Source organism: Saimiri boliviensis, chromosome 15 (genome assembly GCF_048565385.1).
Source record: "Saimiri boliviensis isolate mSaiBol1 chromosome 15, mSaiBol1.pri, whole genome shotgun sequence".
Lineage (NCBI taxonomy): Eukaryota > Metazoa > Chordata > Mammalia > Primates > Cebidae > Saimiri > Saimiri boliviensis.
In genome coordinates, this window is record NC_133463.1 from 75,750,175 (window position 1) to 75,771,259 (window position 21,085).

The following is a 21,085-nucleotide window of genomic DNA, read 5'->3' on the forward strand; positions in this document are numbered from 1 at the left end:
ACTTTTACATGGCTGACGGAAATTTGAACTAGTACAACCACTATGGGAAACAGTATGGAGATCCCAAGTAGAACTACTATTTGATCCAGCAATCCTATATATATATAGTATTCCTATACATATCATGGAATACTACACAGCCATAAAAAGGAATGAAATAATGGCATTCACAGCAAACGGGATGGAGTTGGAGACTATTTTTTCTAAGTGAAATAACTCAAGAATGGAAAACCAAACATCATATATTCTCACTTATAAGTGAGAGCTAAGCTACGAGGATGCAAAGGCACAACAATGATATGGACTTTGAGGACTTGGGGGAGGAGGGTGGCAGTGGGATAAGACTACACATTGAGTACAGTGTGCGCTGCTCAGGTGATAGGTGCACCAAAATCTCAGGGATCATCACTAAAGAACTTTTCCATGCCACCAAACACCACCTGTTCCCCCAAAACTATTGAAATAAAAATAAAAAGCCTAAACAACAAAAAAGAATTCTCACAATTCAATTGAAGGCACAATTCAATCCACAGTAGAAGGCATCAAGATAGAAGAACTTATAAATAGTGTAATATTCCATTAAAATGGCAGTATGTAAGGACTGGAAAATGTCTATTTTGTTTGGCAACAGTGGGGTCATTAGGACTTTAAGAAAACTGATTTCAATGGAGTAGGTTACTTCTGGAGCACCGAGAACACAATGACACAGTCTGTACTTGACAGAGCTCAATCTAATGAAGAAACCAAGCAAAGAGTTAGAGGAAGGCATCGTGCTTTGGCTTCAAGGGTCATAGAAAGCTGTCTGGCAGAGATGACAATGGAAATAGGTTTTAAAGCAAAAATAAGTCATTCAAAAGGGAGGGGAAGCATACCAGCCCAGAGGAACAGGGTGGTCAAAGACAAAACAGACAGAGAATTCAGGCATGTTGGGTCACACCCGTAATCCCAGCACTTTGGGAGGCCAAGGCAGGCAGATTGCTTGAGCTCAAGAGTTCGAGACCAGCCTAGTCAACATGGTAAAACACTGTCTCTACAAAAAATACAAAAACTAGCCAGGGTGATGGTACACACCTGTGAATCCAGGCACCCTAGAGGCTGAGACAGGAGAACGGCTTGAGCCCAGCAGAAATAGGTTGTTATAAGCTAAGATTGTGCCACTGCACTACAGCCTGGGCAACAAAGCAAGACCCTGTCTCAAAAAAAAAAAAAAAAGAAGTGGAATGGGGGTACAGATAAAGCACAGTTTATGAAAAGCCATAAAATAATTCAGCATAGCTGAAGAGTAGAGAGAGGAGTGAGTAGAGAGCAGAAGGTAAGGTAGAAAAAGATTAATCTGGAGAGGGCATGAGCAACCAGGATTCAGAGGCTGAATTTATGAATTCTGCCTTCTCACTACTATGGTTCTCTCACAGCATTTTTTAAAATCCTGGCCCAATTTAGGAAACTATTTTGTGGGGGTCCCATTAGGTTCAGCTTTCACTTGCTGGAAAAGCGTATACCGACATATGCCACAAAGCAGGTCAGAAAATGACTTTCTGTCAACATCCATCCCCACCCCCACAACATTAACAAGAAAATGAGAACGCCTGCCCAGCTGTCCTGCTGGATGTCACTGGGTAAATTATCTTTTATTAAGAATCTTTAATTGTTCTTCACTGAGCCATGACCTAAATTTAGCGGTGCTGAAGAGTGAGCCCCAGCCAACAGGATTTCCCTGAGAACACGATGAAGTTCCTGTATCAATTCGATTCATTAACTAGAAAGAGAGAACAAGCAGCCAGCGGGTTTTTGTTGTTGTTGTTGTTGTTGTTGTTGTTTTGCGTTTGTTTTGTTTTGTTTTGTTTTTTTGTTTTTGGCCCCCATTCTTCAGTGAATCATTCATTTAGTTTGACCAGAATTTTTCTGGGATCCAGTTTACGACTCTGTAAAAACAAACAAACCAACAAAAAACATAGCAAACCTCATTCAAATACTTCTTGCGACATTAACTCGGAGGCAGGAACCAAATTACATTAAGTGGATCTGACTATCTTGCATTTAAAGAGCTTGGGTTTACCCACTGAGTATTTTCAGCCTGAGGAGAAGAAATCTCTTAACTTGGGTAGGGTGTTTGGGGACTTGGGATAAAATAAAGAAGAGTCAACTTGGCTCACAAGTGGATTTAAAAACAGGAAGAAAGAGAAGGAAAGACAAAAATTAAGAAAAAGACAAAGACAATACAAACCTAGTACAAGTTTCCAGTGGAAATTCGTGAGTTGTAATAAAGCATGTAAGAATGAAGAGCACCAACATAAATGCTTACTATGTCTAAGAACGCCTTTAATCATGACAGCCCAGTTGAGGTCCAGAGAAGTCATGTAATTTAGTTGAGGTCACACAGTTTCTAAAGGACTGAGTCAAAATTTAAAGCTACATCTTCTGACTTAAAGTCCAATGTTTCTTTACCCTAACACTAATTTTTGCATTTTGACAGTGCGAACTGCAGACCAATGATCGAGAATGCCTTGGATTCTCATAGAGTGATACCCTATCGTATCAGGTAGAAAGCAAACAGCCCTCAACTTGAACATCATTTCTCATTTTTTATAGCAATCCCCCAAAAAGAATCATTTTATGGCTGCATCTCCTGCTTCCCTGGCTGGAACCACCTGATGGCTAAGGTCTTACTGTTTAGACATTTCATTCATTCTTATGTGAGAAGTACAAAAGCACCCAGAATAGAGAGGATAGTCTACAACATACCCCCAGAAGCTCAGTGTTTAGTCAGGAGACTAAGAGACACACACATACTGATATTAATGGATGGTGACATCTTGCTTTCACTGATATCATCTTGATGGAGTCTCACAGCAAATTTGTAAGGTAGTCTGAACAGGTGACATTATCCCTATTGTATAAGTGAAGAAACTGAGGTTTAATGGTTTGAGTCACTGGTCCAAGGCCACAAAGGAAGTGAGTGGCAGAATCTAGTGTGAAGCCCAGAGTATGTGGCTCTGCACTAGTATTTTTCACAGTCCTCTGTAGTGACTGTCAGGTTGCTTTTAAGATTTTGAAAGTCCTGTATTGAATTAGGATTCAAATTGGGACCTTGGAGTCTGAAGATAGAACTACTTGCGAAGAAGCTTCACAGTATCTTGAAGAATCCCCCTCCATGAAGCAGATTTGGGTCTCATTCCATTTCTGTACTTACATTAATGGACCACATTAGACAAGGCATTTAACATATTTGGACCGCAGCTTCCAAATCCATACAATGGAAGGTATAGTTGGAGAGAGTATAAAGCCTTCATTGTCCACTTTACTTGACAGTTTTTCAGAGCGGTCAATTAGACTTTGTAAATAAAAGTGGCTTTAAAATACAAAGTGCTTTCTAAGCCCCAGCATTGTCTAAAACCCTGAGATTGCTTCAGTGTGTTCACAGATGTTGTCCCAATTGACCCTTACAACAACTCCAGAAATGACAGGCATTAATTCTTCCCAGTCCATAGATGAGGCAACTACAGACTGTTGTTTTTAACTCCTCATTTTTTTTAAGGAGAAAAACTGAGCTTGATCACGTTAAAAAAATTTGCCCAAAGTCAATATGGTATATATTGACCTTGGAATTGGAGAAAAGTCTTCTGTCAAAAGAGCAGGAGCCACAGACTCAAATAGTTTTAGGGTTATGTTAGCAGGTGTGGAACACACGTGCACAAAATGAGCCAAATAAGATGCCAAATGACCTGGTGTTGGAGTGGCAATAGGGAGTGGTGGGGCCTGTAGCAAACTGGAGAGAATATGTCTCAGTTAAAAGAGAGTGGCAGCACTCAACTCCAGCCAATTGTTGCCATTCAATATTAAGCCCAGGGATTTTTAGAACTTCCAGCTAGAAAAATAGAGGCTAGATATGTATATTCTTGTTCAAGATTGCCTCAGTTAGAAGATATTAGCAAGTAAATTAATAGCACCACATTTTTAAATTATCACTATGCTGGTCCACATAATAAGGGGACTGTTTGCTTCCTGATAACTGCTTCAGATTAAGTTATGACTACTTAAGTATGCAAAGACAAATGGTGTATCTGTAATGCAGTGATTGTGAGCATGAACTTTGTAAACATATGATCTGGGTTCAAATTCTACTGTTGACATTAAGTAGTTTAGTAATCTTGGGCAAGTCACTTGACTTCTCTATACCTCAGTTTCCCTATCTGTAAAATGAAAGTAATAAGAATACTTATCCCTTTCAGTGGTTGTGACTATCATATAAATTGACATATGTAAAACACTTAGAACAGTTCCTGACACACCGTAAGAATCATGTAAATATCAACACTTACTAAAGCTCTCATCCCTGGATAAGCATCTCCTAGAAAACATCTTTCTCCATGTACCAGCTTAATCATATTTATTCTGTAGTTAATGTTTACACCACATGTTCTTTCTGAGCCTGAAGTTATTCTGTTTATCCTGACCTTGGAAAAGACAAAGCAGCGTGTCCCTAGGGTTCTAAAAATTTCACTGGGAATGATCACCCAGTGTCCCCTAAACCTCAGCCAGCATTTCTCTATTCACAGCTGCACTGAAGAGCTTCCTTCCTGGCTTGTGTCTCCAAAAGGGGAAACGATGGCAAGGTCTGTAAGAGGAAGGAAAGGGGACCTTTTTAATTAGCTTTCTCTTTTGAATGACGCCATCACAGATCTGATTCATTTCCATGAATTGAGGGGGGAAAAAAAGGCAGGGTAGGTGGTAAGCACTCTGTAAGGAGCGAATGAAAACTGCCAGGAGAGCACAGATGAGAGGAAAGCTGAAGTTGGAGAAAACAGCCATGTGAACTTGGCCCTCCACCATGACCCACGTTTAGGCCAGGAGATGATGTCAAAATCTAAATTTAAAATGGAGGTGGCAAAAGGTTTGCTGCCCTAGTTGGCAAGGAGAGGCCAAAAGAGAGATGGAAATGTTGGTCTGATCCAGTGTTGTAGAATGTACCAACTGGGGTGTCTCTGGAAACTTTTATGAAAGAGTCTCCTGTTTGCAGATCTATTTCTGTGACATTCCACAGGAAGATTTTCTGCTTTCAGGTCATGTTATGGGGTGTGTGTGTGTGTGTGTGTGTGTGTACGCACATAATACATTTACATGAAAGTTCACAAGCCTGAGGCAGCCTACTAATTGCATGGCACCGTCTTTCCCGCAGACATTTACTCTGTGACAAACCAATGTGCCTCTTTGGAGACTGAAGAACAGGACTCAGATCTGTGGAATGTGGATAACACCACTTCTCCAGTTGTTTTCATGCTGTAGGCTCAGTATTAATGTCCTTACCACTACCACATGCCAGTTTTTGGAAGTAGGTATTAATTCTACATGATAGATAGAGAAACAGGCCCATAAAAGTCTACCAACTTGTCATAGCTACAAAGCTACTGAGTGCGATTTCAGTTAGGTCTGACTTCTTCAAAAGCCTATGCTCTTTTTACGGCCCCCATGCGATCTTCAAAAGAATTACATGATAAACAAGGAGTTTTTGCACACAAGACTTAACCATTCTCCAAATGGTTGTTTCCGTCATTTCCCTCCATGCCTGTGAGTTTAATTCTGCTGTGAAACTTCTGTCCTTTTAAGACCTAACTCAAAAACCCTGTCCTCGGTGAAGGTTTCACTGATCTACCATTCCCTCATCCAGATACCATCTTTGTCATTTCTGAGATATCACAGCCTACACTATAGGGCTCAGGTGTATCAGTGATTATACCAAATAATGGGCAGGAATAGCTCTCTGAAATTTGATGAACCTCGTTATCAAGTCATGCTCATCATCAATATCCGGTCCAGTGCCTGACTCATGGTGTTAACAAACCTATTTTGTATGTGTTTGTGAAAGGAAGGAAGGAAGGAAAAATGAAAGAAAGGGAGGGAGGGAGAGAGGCAGCAGGCATAGAGATATGATTTCATTTTCATAAGCAAAAGAGACAAATAAGAATCATTACTCTGAAGTGAGAAGTCTTTTAGATTTTGATTCAACAGATTGATTCCTTGTCTGGGCTCCACCACTCTATAATAGCTCATACAGGGCATATATGTATGTATGGGCCTCACTTTCCCTCCACTGACCAGATTACATTGCTTGTCTCCAGATGTTCATTAAATACCCTGCAAAACCTTGTACTCATCAATTCTGCTAACATTTTATTGTATCCTGGCCAAAGTTAACTCAACTCTGGCATCAAGGAAACCAACTCAGATAGGAACAGATGGCTTTCGAATATGTTATTTGCTCTGTTATCAGTTCACAATCTTGCTGTTTATGTTTGTTTAGTCCTAAAGCCTTCCCCACCCCACCTGAAAAAATGTTTCTATCTGGGTCAACAGGTGTCACTGTTGAGCAATACAAATATGCCCCCCAATGCCCCATCTTTTTGGTGCTGAAAACCCTAGCTGGTTACAAGACCCACCCTCTGTTCAGTCCTGATGTTATCAAGTGAGTGAAATCTGTAGTCACTGAGTCAGTTGCCTGAACAGACGTCCAATGAGTACCAGTATATATTTGTCTTAATGATCTAATTTCTGGATGCAACTGGAGACCCTACTACCCAGAAAAGGAGGCAACTGGGAAGAAGAAACTATAACTGTTTCCATTTGCAAAAGGCAGCTTTATTGGAGGAGCCTTGTTGCTCCATTTAGAAAGTCCAAGCCTTAGTGCTTGTACTATCCCAACCAGTTGCCACTGGTATAATTGGCTCATACCAGAGGATTCTCCACAGCAAGCTGGTACAGGAGAGAGATAGGTTGTAGATCACCAAAAAGACCAGATTATTAGTTTAGGCCATGATCTTCCAGGACACTTAGAGTTTTTCAGGAAGAATTTAAAGGGAATATATTCATAGAAAATAGGTAGGGATAGAGTGAAAGAAATATGTCAATTGCTATCCATTTATTACTCTCAGGCTGATGAGGCCAGGGAGATGTGGAATTGGGTAGAATGGAAGGCAGTGGAATATGAAATGGTGTGGAATATGCTATAGGAATGCAAACAGAATAAAATCAAATGAAATGGACCAGAACAGACCAGGACACAAAACAGATTATTGTATCAAAATTATGAAATGAAATACAGAATGCAATAGAATTAGATGGACTTTTTCATTAAATGCTTTGAGACATATAGAGAAGATGTGTTTAATTGGCTTGAAAGTAATTAGCAAACTCAGGAAATTGTCATTATATTTCCAGACCAGATGACTTAGCTACACAGAGACCTAAAAGTCTGGTGCTTTTCTTGAGTTATTCTGCTTTAACATTAGCACAAGTGGTCACCTGCCATGGCCCACAACTGGCACTCTGTTGTCACAACCAATATTTATTGCCTCTCTGCTGGACCCTTCGTATGTATTATTTCATTCAATTATCCTATCAGTCAAATGGCATAGGTCCTATTTTGATCTACATTTTATAGATGTGGAAATGGAGGCACCAGAAGGTTCAAATACTTGCCCAAGACCACAAAGCTGGAAAGTAGTGGAATCAGAATTCAAACATCAGGCAGTTTGATTTAAGCTCCTATTTGCTAAACTACCACACACACACTGCCTCTCATCATGCCAGGGGCTCATAGCCTATGACACTTAAATGTAGAAATATTTAAGACCTGTATATTCTATGTTTTAGCCACAAAATGTTACCTGTAAAAAGGCTGGAAAGCTTAGCAGAGGCATTGCTCTTCTACAGAAATGATAAAACAGCAGCACTCAACTCTGCTGCCATACTCAACACAACCAACACTACACTTGTCTCTTCTATTTTTAAACAAGGTTGCATTGGGGCCTTCCCTGATCCTATTAAACATTCCTAATCCTGATACTCATTTGCTCAGCAAATATTTCCTAAGGGTCTGCAGCGAATGCAGGCAATCCAATCATTCATTTACTCATTTAAAATCTGATCACCTATTATTTCTCCTTAGGTTTCTTTTTCTTTTCTTTTTCTTTTTCTTTCTTTTCTTTTTTTTTTTTTTTTTTTTTTTTTCCTGAGATGGACTCTCACTCTGTCACCCAGGGTGGAGTGCAATGGCATGATCTTGGCTCATGGAACCCTCCTCAAGCGCTTCTCCTGCCTCGGCATCCAGAGCAGCTAGAACTACCAGTGCACCACTATGCTCACTAATTTTTACATGTTTGATAGAGACAGAGTTTTGCCATGTCAGCCAGGCTAGTCTCAAATTTCTGACCTCAGGTGATCTACCTGCCTCGGCCTCCCAAAAAGCTGGTGTGAACTACCACGCCTGGCTCTCCCCTTAGATTTCTAAGAAAGTAGATTCGTTTATTTTTTAAAGAGTCTCAGCAATCATTTTTTAAAAAAGATAATGGAAGAAGGGTATCAAATCAGGTAATGAGGATCTCCCCTGAGATCCTAGAATGCCCATTTTTAAAAAATGCCCCACTGAGGACACTGATAGCCATCTTTGTTAGATGCTTACTACTTGAGAGAGGCTGTACAGTCTGCTCACTGAGAGCAGCTGCTTCAGTTCAAACCCTGGCTCTAACACTAAACAGCCTTGTCTTTTTGTGTGAGCTACTAAAGCACTCTGTACTTCAGTTTCCTCATCTGTTAGATGGGAATAATAGTATACTTTGGAAGATAAAACACGTTAATGTACATGAAGCTCTTTACTGCTTGATACAAATTAAGAATTTCATAATGTCAGCTATTATTATTTTCCAGGCTTTGTATCATGTACTTAGTAGACATTATCTCTTTTTTAACACTGAGTATCATGTGGCTTTTAAAGAATAAACTTATTTTTAGAGCAGTTTTATGTTCCCAGCACAATTGATCAGAAATTACAATATTCCAAAATACTCCCTGCCTCCATTCATGCATAGCCTCCCCCATTCTCAACATCCCCTACCAGATTGGTGCATTGGTTACCATTGATAAATCTATATTGAAACATCATTATCACCCAAAGTTTATGGTTTCTGTTAGGGTTCACTCTTCTTGTTGTACATTCTATGAGTTTGGACAAATGTATAATGATGCATATCCACCATTACAGTATCATACGAGAATAGTTTCACTGTCATGAAAATCCTCTGTTTTCTACCGATTTATCCCTCTCTCTCATCAACCACTAGCAATCCCTGATCTTTTTTACTATCTCTATGGTTTTGCCTTTTTAAGATTGTAACATAGTTGGAATCATACAGTACATAGCCTTTTCCTATTCGGATTGGCTACTTACATTTAAGGTTCCTCCATGCTTTTTTTTATGAGGCTTTATAGCTCATTTCTTTTTAGTGCTGAATAGTATTCCATTGTCTACCATACCACAATTTATCCATTCACTCACTAAGGGACACTTTGGTTACTTTCAACTTTTGGCAATTATGGCTAAAACTGCTATAAACATCCATGTGCAGGTTTCTGTGTACACATAACTTTTCAATTCCTTTGAGTAAATACCAAGGAGCATGATTGGTGGATTGTATAGCAAGTGTATGTTTAGTTTTATAAGACACTGCCAAACTGTCCTCTAAACTGGCTGTACCATTTTTTATCCCCACCAGCAACAAATGAGGGTTCCTGATGCTCCACATCCTTGCCGGCATTGGTGTTGTCAGTGTTCTGCATTTTGGCCATTCTAATAGGTATGTAGTGGTAATTGTTGTTTTAATTTGCATTTATCTGATGACATATGATATAGTGCATCATTTCACATGCTCATTTACTATCTTATACCTTTTTTGGTGCAGTGTCTATTAAAGTTGTGGGTCAATTTATAAGTAGGATTGTTGGTTGTCTTATTGTTGATTTCTTTGTATATTGTGAATAATAGTTCTTTGTCAGATATGTCTTTTGCAAATATTTTCTTCCAGTCTGGCTTTTCTGCAGCTTCCCTTGATATTTCCTTTCATGGAGCAGACATTGTTAATGTTAATGAAGTCCAGCTTATTAATTATTTCACAGTTTGTACCTTTGGTGTTGCATATAACAAATTATCACTATACCCAAGGTCATCTAAGTTTTCTTTATGTTATCTTCTAGGCATTTATACTTTTATATTTTAATTTAGGTTTATGTTGCATTTGAGTTATTTTTGTGAAAGGTATAAGGTCTATGTCTAGATTGAGTTTTTTGCATGTGAATGTTCAGTTGTTCCAGCACCATTTGTTGAAAAGACTGTCTTTGCTCCATTGTAGTGCCTTTGCTCACTTGTTGATTATCAGTTGACTATATTTATATAGGTCTATTTCTAGGCCTTCTATTCTGTTTCATGTATCGATTTGCCTATTCTTTTAATAATACCATGCTGTCTTGATTATTGCAGCTTTATAGTAAGTTTTGAAGTTCAGTAGTAATAATCATGCAATTTTGTTCTTCTTCAATATGGCTATTCTCTGTGTATTTTGCCATTCCATATAAACTTTAGCATTAGTTTGTGGATATTTGCAGAATAATTTTTTTGAGATTTTGATTGGGATAACATTGCATCTATAGATCAAGTTGAGAAGAACTGATATCTCAACAATATTGACTTTTCTTATCCATGAACATGGAATATCTCTCCATTTATTTAGTTCTTCTTTGATTTCTTTCATTAGAGTTTTGTGGTTTTTCATATATATATATATATATATGTATATATATATATATGTATATATATGTATATATATGTATATATATATGTGTTGTATATATATATATGTGTATATATATAGTACATATTTTATTAGGTTTATACATAAGTATTTCATTTTGGAGGTACTAATGTAAACAATTTTATTTTTAATTTCAAATCCCTTTTGTTCTTTGCTTGTATATATGAAAGTAATTGGCCTTTGTATATAAATCTCATATCCTGAAATTTTGCTATAATTATTTACTAGTTTCAGGATTTTTTGTTGTTGATTATTTGAGATTTCTACAGATAATCATGTCATCTGCAAACAAAACTTTCTTTTTCTTATTAATATAACTTTTTTTTTTCTTCTTGCACTAGCTAGGGCTTCCAATATGATGTTGAAAAGGATTGGTGAGAGCATAAATCCTTGCCTTATTCTTAGTCTTACTTGGAAGGCTTTTAATTTTTCACCACTAAGTATGATTTTAGTTGTAGGTTTTTGTATCTTATCAAGTTGAGGAAATTACCTTCTATTTCTAATTTACTGGGCATTTTCATTGTGAATAGGTGTCATTTTGTTAAAAAAAAATTTCTACATCTACAGATATTATAATGTGTTTTCTTTTTCTTGAGTCTGTTAATGTGATGGATCACATGAATTGATTTTCAGATGTTCAATATGGCTTGTGTGCCTGAGATAAATTCCAAATAGTCATGGCATATAATAATTTTCATACATTGTTGGATTTAATTAATAATACTTTACTGAGGATTTTGCATCAAATTCATTAGAGATACTGAACTCTGATGTGTCTGTGTCTCTGAACTGAATGTCATGCCTTCTTCTCCGGTTTCTTCCACCCCACTTTAGGTGGGATGGAAGTGGGATGGACAGCTGAAGTAGGCTGGAACTGGGTATTTCTCTTCCTCCATGTGGAAGACTGGAGCTTGCTGGAATTGAATATTTCTTTTCCTCAGGTCAATTAGGCTCTGATAAAAACTCTAGTGGGTTAGGCTCTGGTTAGATAGTTTCTCCTGAGGGCAGACCCTGTTAAAAAAAAATGCATTGCTCTATTTCAAAATGCTTCCTTTTTCTCTCCTCTTGCCAAAGCCTGAGGAAATTTGTCTCAGATACTCAATGTGAGAATGTGTTAGAGCTCCCGGAGGTAAAACTCATAAAAGCATGGTACCCCCTATGTCTGAGCTCTCCAGGCATTTTTATCTCTCAGACTTATTCACACCGAGTCTCCAGAAATAAGTCAATTTATAGTCCAGGTTTTCCTATCCTGGCACTGGTTCCAACGGATGTTTGAGCTCATAGGTTTCTACTCCAGTAAGTTGTGATTCTCTTTATCTGCCTATCTGTCTCTCCAATTCTGGGGGCAGCAATTTGCCCTGTGACCTTCCTTCTCTTATATATCTAAGCAAAGGTATTGATTTTTTCATTTCTTCAAATTTTTACTTATTTTTAGGATGGAGGGGGAACTGCCAAGCTTCTTCTACGTCAGACCAGAAACAATAAGTCCCCTGGCATAAATTTTAATCATGATAACCAGCCTATGAAATAGATGTTATTATAATTTCTACCCATTTACAGGCATGACAAATTGGGTACCAAGAAATTAAATAATCAGCCCAAAGCCTCGAAGTTAGTAGGTGATAGAACTGAGTTTCAAATCTAAGCCAGTCCAACTCAAAAGCAAGGGCTCTTAGCCATTACGCAACAATACCTCCTTTTCGAGCTGTTGGGAGGTCTAATAGAGTATAGGAAAGAACATCCAGAAGTTGGGCATAAATGAAGTGTTTCAAGTGGTCCTGAAAGGAGGAGGGTTATGGAAACAGGAGAGGAGTACATGGGTAGAAAGTGGTAAACTTCAGGCAGAAAAATATAAAACCACTAGGGCATCAAAGAAATGTGTCAGCTCTTCCTGGAAATAGTTCATAGCTTCCTGAGGGCCCCACCCTAGAAAACCACATTTAACTTCCTCTACTTAATCTATACCTGCAGTTGCCTCCTGTCTTTCTCCTACCACAGCACAATTTAGCCTTTTCTGATTTACCAACTACAGCCATGCCTACATGACAACTAGGAACTTAGGAAGATCATGGAAATTAGTGTTTCCAGAAAGGCCCTGCGATAGTCAAGCTATCTAATGTGATATCACCCTGGTCCAAACCACTGTCTTCTCATTCCTGATCTCTATAGTCATTTCCAAACTAGTTCCCCTTTGTTTACACTAGTCCTCCCCAATCTATTTTCCAACCTATAGACAAAGTAAGCTTCCAAAGCGTAAATCTGTTTACCTCACTGCATTGTTTAATGCCTGCTTTTCATCATTCTTAGATAACATCCAAATCCTTAACAAAAAGCATCTTGTGTAAAGTCTTTGCAGTGAGAAGGGATGTGGCTAGCAAGAGAGTAGAAAACAAAAGGGACAGTGGAGGATATGAGATTGGAAAGTGACAGGGTCCAGCATCTTTCAACATTAGCACTAATCCAGATTTGTACATTCATCCTCCATTGAGAAATTCTTTGATTCATGTCAGTAAAAGATAACCTCATTCATTCTGAGGTTCATATGAAAGCTTTGGAATCATCTTTGAATTCTCTCTTCCTCTTACACTCAGAATTTGATCTTTCTGTACATGTTACTGCTTAACCTTCAAAATATCTTAACCAACATTGCTGTCAGCAGCCTGGTCCAAATCACCTACTTCTGACATCGAAAATCATCACAGAGGCCTCGCTAATGATATTGCTGCTTCCCCCTGGCCTCATACAGTCTGGTCTCCATATTCTAAAGAAAAGAAAATTTTTAACACCTAAGTCAGGCCACGTGACTCCACTGCCCAGATCTTTCTGAAACATTATCATTTCACTAAGAGTAAAATCTAAAGTCTTCACCAGGGCACATGGGGTTATACTCAAAGCTGCCCACTGCTCCCTGCTCCCATACCTTGTCTGATCTCACCTGTCTTTTTCTCTCCAGTCCAGCCTGCTGCTTCCACTCTTGCTCTTCAAAAACTTTGAACATATTCCTCCCCTCACACTTATATCTTTACTATTCCTTCTCAGAATATCCCGTTCCCAGCTATCTATATGACTGTCTTTCTAGTTTCATTCAAGTCTCAGTTCAAATGTCACTTTATCAAAGAAAACATCCCTGATCACACCACCTCAAATAGAACTACTCATTGCTCCTTTCCCCATGTTTCTACTTTAGTTTCCTCCTTATCCTATCCTACCACCTGGCACATTATTATTTTGTGTCGGTTATATACCTCCCCAACCTACCCCAGTATGATGTAAGCTGTAGAATTCAGGGACTGTATCTGCTCATTCTCTACTGTATCCTTCATTTTAAGAATAATCCCTGTTTTATAGGGGATGCTTAATAAATATTTGTTATTGATAAATGAACATCTGTCGACTTTAAGAAACTACAGCTTCGTAAGACCAGTGTTATTCTCTATTAGTCTCCAATGCATGGCGGAGTCTGGCTCATAAAAGACACTGAAAATATTAACAGAAGAGTGAACAAACAATTAGGGTAGCTAATTGACTATGAGATAAGGATCTGAAAACAGGCAGTGAAAGGGTCTAGAAATGTGAGGTAGCGTGATCTACTACCTACGAAGGTTGGGAAGAATAAGTCAATATCCCATTTTCAGAGGCCCAAGATTAGATTCTGGGCTGGAGGATAGACACCAGGTTGAGGAAAAATCCTGGAAGTCTGAAGTGGGGCACAAGTTGGGCCTCCAGTAGTGAGCACTTGATGCTTTATCCCAGGACATTAGAGCCTATGAACCTTCTCTGGCCTCTGTTGAGGATTAACAGTCGAAACAGGTAGAAAGCAGTCTCCATTGGAATGTCAAGGGTTGCCATGCAGCTGGAGAAGCTGAGCAGTGCAGAGAATGGAAAGGGCAGTGTCTGTGATGTACGTGAGCCATTTCTAAGGTGGGTTTTTGTTTTCTCAGGGAAATTTGTACTTGGGTGGTCAAGGGGACTATTAATAGATGGAGAGTTTCTTGGCCTGAACTGAATGTGGATCCAAATTGTCTAGAGAGGCATCGTGCCTTCCAACATGTTTTATTCCAGTGCAGGCACAACTGCAGTGCCACATTTTGCTGACTCACCTGAAATGCAAATAGGAAGAGCCTGCTTCACTTCAGCTGCTGCCTCCTCTCCTACTCTGCAAGAAGCCGATCAATAATAATTTTACTTAAGACACTAGGTTCCAAGGGACTGAATCTGAAAAGATGTCTTGATATAAAGAGGAAAAGCAAATGGAGGGTGGAGGAGATGCCATTCAAACTTAAAAGAACATAAGCAATGAATTATCTGTGCTATGTATCTGAGAGGCAGTATGATGGAAAGGAAAGAAATCAAGTTGGGCACTCCAGATCAAGCCTTACTCCAGGACCTACAGAATGTGGGGCTCTGAGGTGGCGCTCAAGATTTCGGAGCTTTTTTGATTCAAAAAAACATTGTTTCCTACATGCTTCTTAAAACTCAATCAAGAGGTTAACAATATTTCCATAATATTTTTTGAAATACATGAATTTGTTAATGTAATTTTCTTATTCATACTACAGGGTAGGAATTAGTGTTATTCTCACTTTATGGAGGAGGAAAGTCAAGACTTAAAAGTTGCAAGAGCCTACCCCAGCTTTGGTGGTGGTGTGACTATCCAGCTACTCAACTGTCTTCCTCTCAGAGTTTTCTACTATGGAAACCATGCCCAGGGAGCATTAACTATATGGAAAATAAATTAACACCATAAATAACCAGAGAAACCCCAAGTATCTTTAAATTTGGGACTCTCTAGTAAGACACTGGGATTGCAGGAGTGTCAGAATCCTACCCCATTTCTGAACAACCCCTCTATGAGGTTATCTGGGAAAATGCATGCACGAAGATGAAGAAGAAAAGGTAAACAGAGGTCTGGATTTCTGAGCTAGACTGATGCTCTGAAATCTTAGTAAACTGAACATAAACAGTCCAACTAATAGACTAGAGGGGCTCTCCAATTCTCAATTTTCTCACCAAACCACAGAAGAGAGTTGCAAGAGTAGAAACACACACACACACACACACACACACACACACACACACACACACAGAGAGAGAGAAAGAGAGAGAGACTTCTAGACGGGCTTTTGCCATAAAGAGTAGAAGGAGAGAAGAGAGATTTTCACAAGTAGGTAATGTTTCAACAACTGTTGCTCCCATTTAATAGTCAAACTGAGCACACCACAGGGCAAGACTAGGGTGAGGTGAGCATGGCCCCTCAGGTACAAACTTTAGGGGGGCATGGATTCTGAGATTCATAACACCTGCAGGGTCAGCATCTGAGAGTGGGTACTCCTGGAAGTGTTGCACCCCGTGAGCCCCACTTGCATTATCATAGTCCCAGGTCTATAGTCAGTATACCAAAATCAACCCAAGTTATCAGTAAGTTCTGCTCTTGAGGATCTAGGTGAGAAGTGATATGGGAACCTGTACCTCCCCACGATCCTAAGCATGGGCCTTCCTGTTGCCTTGCACCTACCATTCCTCTAGACTCTTCGTCCTTCTCAAACTATACTGCATCTGGGAATCTTGTTAAATAATATTCTGATTCAGCAGGTCTTGGGTAGGGCCTAAGTTTCTAAATCTCTAATAAGCTTCCAAATAATGTTAATTTGTCATGGTCCACTTACCGCTCTGAGTACCAATGCCTAGAAATGATGATTCTTCAAACCCAGGTGACAACCCACAGTAATTAACTCATTAACTTAGTTCTGCCGTAAAGCCAGAACAAAGCGAGGAGAAACAGAACCTCAGCAGTGAATGGGGCATTTCTGAAGGTCACCTCAAAGCAGAAACTCAAGAGCCTGAGTGAATATTTGGATATTTACAGAAATGTAATGAAGTTGTAACACTCAGAGGCTTTAAATAAGGTTGGCTTAAACCAAGACAATTATGTTTGTTTCATACTGCTTCCATTCCGGAAGGCTTCCTTCCAGGTCTGTCTATCCCGTCCTCGAGAAAAATCTAGTCATCTCAAAGAAAGACTCAAATGGCAAACTGAAGTTTTTAGGTACTGTCTTGGATCATTTTGTGTTGTGAGAAAGGAAGACCTGAAGCTGAAGAATTCATAAAGAAAAGATATGTATTCGGCTTACAGTTCTACAGACTGTAAGAAGCCTGGCAATAACATCTGCTTCTGATGACAGCCTCAGGCTGCTTCCACTCAGTACAAGGCAAGAAAAAGCTGGCAGGAACTGATCACATAGTGAGAAAGGAAGCAAAAGGGAGAGGGGGCAGGTGCCAGGCTCTTTTTAACAACCAGTTCACATGAAAACTACTAAGAGTGAGAGCTCAATCGCTTATCCTCCCACTCCAGGAAAGGCATTAATCTATTTATGAAGAATCTGCCCCCATGACCTGAACACCTCTTATTAGACCCCCATCTCCAAAATCAGGATCCAATTTCAACACGAGGTTTGGGGGGACAAACTTCCAAACTACAGCAGGCACCTTTGCATATGCATCAACTCTGCTTAATTCCCAGTATCTTATGGGTGCAAATAAAGTGACTCAGCATTCGTTTAGCTACCATTTTCAAAAGTGTCCATAACATTAAGCACAAAAACGTATACTACTACAGAAATCATTTACTTAGCATGTATATCTTTTTATTCAAAAATCCCTTATTTTCACATGATGCTGTGCTTCGCATCCTAGAAGGACATACAAACCACACATTCACATTTACATACAAACACACATACACACACACACCCCACACACATACACATGTACACACATACACCGCATACATACACACACACATATACCACATGCATACACACATACACCCCACACACATAAAAGAATATCTACAGCCAAAGAAATCCTTGACAAACTGGTAAGAAATTTAAAGTTTTTGAAAACAATTTTATATTGACAAATAGGACAAAAGAGGATTGAACAGCTGCCACATAAGAAATATCATGTCAAACATGATATATCATGTTAGATCAAAAGTATCATTTACTTCTATATCCCTGCTTCTCAGGAAAATGTCTCATATGCAGTATGTAGTTTATTTGTATTTTAATATATATAAATCAATTGTTGGGGGAAAAAAACAGAGAAATGGAAATACTATGATGATAATTCTATCTTAAAGAAGTATTTTAGCCAGGATTGGCGGGGAAAGACAAGGAACAATCTCTAGCAGTGGGACCTGGAAAGAACAGATCAGAGAGCAAGTTTTCAAGTAAAACATGAACATTTAAGGCAAAACTTTAATCTTGGTGAAATAAAATTTGGGACAAGAAGTAAGAGAGGAGTCCAATTATTTTGGCCAGGCCAATTTGAAGGGCATCAAGGAAAACCTATAGAGCAGTCAGCATTTCACTGTTCAGTGCAGACACCAGATACAACAGGAACTAGCCATTGGCAGGAAACCATTCTTGATTCAGCCATTGCATGCAGACTGCTTAACCTTGTCAGATAGACCTGGAGCTGTTAATTTTCTCCCCTGTCACTTTCTATCTAGGTTTCCTATATATTTTAGCTCCTTGATCCACTAGAACATAGACTCCATGAGGTCAAGAATGCCTCTTCAATTATACCAACATCAAAAAAAGTACCTGGCTATGGAATATTATACAGCCACAAAAAAGAATGAACTCCTATAGTTACATGGGTAAGGTAGGGAGACATTATGTTAAGTGAAATAAGCCAGGCATACCAAAACAACTATTGCGTGTTCTCACTTACATATGGGAGCTAAAAAAGCTGATCTCATGGAAGTAGAAAGTAAAATAGTACTTACCAAAGCTGATAGGGGAGGCAATAAAGTGGTTGGTTGATGAGTACAAAAATATTGTTAGGAAGAATAAGTTTTAGGGCTCGATAGCATAATTCCTATTGAATTATAGTTAATAATATGGTGATTATAGTTAATAATATATTGTGTATTTCAAAATAGCTAGAAGATAAGATATAGAATGTTTTCCACACAAAGAAATGATAAACATTTGAGATGGTGGATATCCTAGTTATGCCTATTTGATCATTATATATTATATGCATGCATCAAAATATCACATGAATGTCATAAATATGCATAGTCATGTATCAACAAAAAGAGGAGTGGAACAGAATACATACTCAATAAATATCTATTGCATGAATAAGTGAATGAAGTAGAAAAATTAATGAATGCATGAATGAATAAACAGAAGCTTTGTGGAAGGCTTAGAGTACCTAACTTTGAATCAGGAACCATGATGCAGAGTATCAAGATCTGAAGTCCGGCTTCAGAAGAGGTTACAAATCATTGAGAAAACATGGCAGAAACATAAGAAAGGTAAAATAAAGATATGAGAATTAACTAGCCAAATAATAATTTCAGAAAATGATAAACAGTTTTGACATCTTAGGTCATGTCATTTGACTGGGAGATGAATGTAGGAAAAGAAAGGACGGGCACATGTTGAGCCGCAACCACCACGTTTTTTAGAGATGAGGTTTGAGAATACTTTTTAAAAATTTTCATGGATCTTCAAGATCTTTTCCAAAGCGTCAAAATCATGAAGATTAAAACCACAAATATTTACTGTCTGATAATGCTATCAACCTTTATTTAAAATTCGCATGAAAATGCCTTCAAAAAGGTTATCTTAAAAGAAGTATGACTGGGCCAGCCTAGCTGAAGAGATTCCTGAGGTTTATAGATTCTTTAAAGTCATGGCAAACTCTTCCAAGATACAAAGACGCTCAAGATAGAAAGAGAAATGGTATCTCAGCAGCACTATGTCTCTGAGCCCAGGTTTCCTTACTTTTGGCTGTGTAGACATCAGCTTTGGTCTGTGTAGATACCCTGGGCTAAGTGACCCTTCCACATTTTTGTTTTACATTTATAAAAGAGAGGGTGTGGTTAGTTTTTGTAAGCAGTAATTGGCAGAAAGTGGCTCAGTTGGTCAGAAGTTTAATCAGTCACCTCAGAGGCAGAGAAAATGTCTCATGCTCAACCCAGAGATGAGGGCTTTCTTTGATCACACAAAATTTAATTTGTTGTGGCTCCCTACAGTGTCTCCTGGCATGGGTGATATCAACAGGGAAGACGGGGGTAATTACTGGGACTTTTTCTTTAAAAAGGCACAGGGGAAGCACAAAGGCATTATCAATTTCTCTTTATGAACAACAACATATTTTAAAAATAACTTCTTAGTTGCTTCTTACTAAATCCTTTATGCTAAAAACAATCTGTTAAAACTTAAGATGATATTAAAGTCATGTTCATTTGATAAAGTAGAATCATTGTGCATAACTTTCAAGTCATACGTAGCTGATGACTATATCATCCTTATGTTTCCCTGTTCTATGGACAAAAGAAAATTTCTTTCTTCTGGTTAGGAGAAATTGGTCATGAGGACTTGACAAACACAGTAATAGAACAAAGCTGTGTTATTGTCCTCTCGGTTCTTCAGTGTGAAAGAAATAAAAGATAACTTATTAGGAGCTAATGTTGATAAAATCATTTCATTAACAAGATATGGGAAAGCAAATATATTAATAAGTTCTTAATTAGAAATACACATTGCTAGAGAGTTTGCTAATCCTGTGGTTGAATTTTAACATCAAGTTGGTCTGAAATTATACAATAGTACTCAATCTCATAAAGACAATAGTACAATAGCACTCATTAGTACAGTAGTATTCAATCTCATAATTTTAGACCAACAACCACCAAGTTGGTTGAAATTACACAATAATACTCAATCTCATAAAGATACTAACAGCAAAATTTGGCTATAGAAGAATAGAAATAAGCATGTATGGTTTTGCTATGACTAGTAATTAATAAGGGATAGTGAAAAGATACGTATTTTTTATCTTCAACTTTAATTTCTCTGAAACCATTCATACATGTAGACATGCAGACTTTCACATTCATGTGCAACTATCCTTGCACACCCTGTGTATGCAATCTTTACAATTATTAAAACTATAATTAGCTATAGAAGTTCAGTTTCAGTATAAAAATTTACATTTTAAATTTTAAGAGATAGCAAGTAAAAAGGCATATAAACCTTTTCAAGTTGCCATGAATGAATGAATGTATAAATGTATAATTATTATTCAAAGATAGTGACCACAATGAGGCCCTCATTGCCACCTGGTGGCAGCATACCCTAATTGAAGAATTAGTTTTTATGTGAAATGGAGAATCCTAAACATATAAAGTGACAAGAGTCACATCACGTGAGATAATATGACACACATGAGACACCAGAGGGTCACCACCCATAGTAATTTGAATACATTACTTCTGTTTTCATTTTCCACAACTCTCTGGTCACCACAGGGCATACTTTGGTTCAAGGCTGGTTTCCCATAGGCAATACCCAAATATGTTCATTTAATAAGCAGCAAAGCCATTTTACCCATAAGATGGCCAGAAGCCTATTCAGTTGCCATATTGA

At 38.3% G+C, this 21,085-nt stretch overlaps 1 long non-coding RNA gene across 1 annotated transcript in view; it reads right to left on the bottom strand.

The window, feature by feature from the left end:
* Positions 1-1,673: 1,673 nt before the first annotated feature.
* LOC141581412 (uncharacterized) overlaps positions 1,674-21,085 on the bottom strand; it is a 61,768-nt gene continuing 42,356 nt past the window's right edge. The window contains exon 3 of the long non-coding RNA XR_012513996.1: positions 1,674-1,922. This is a non-coding gene — a long non-coding RNA (uncharacterized LOC141581412). The remainder of the gene's footprint in view (positions 1,923-21,085) is intronic.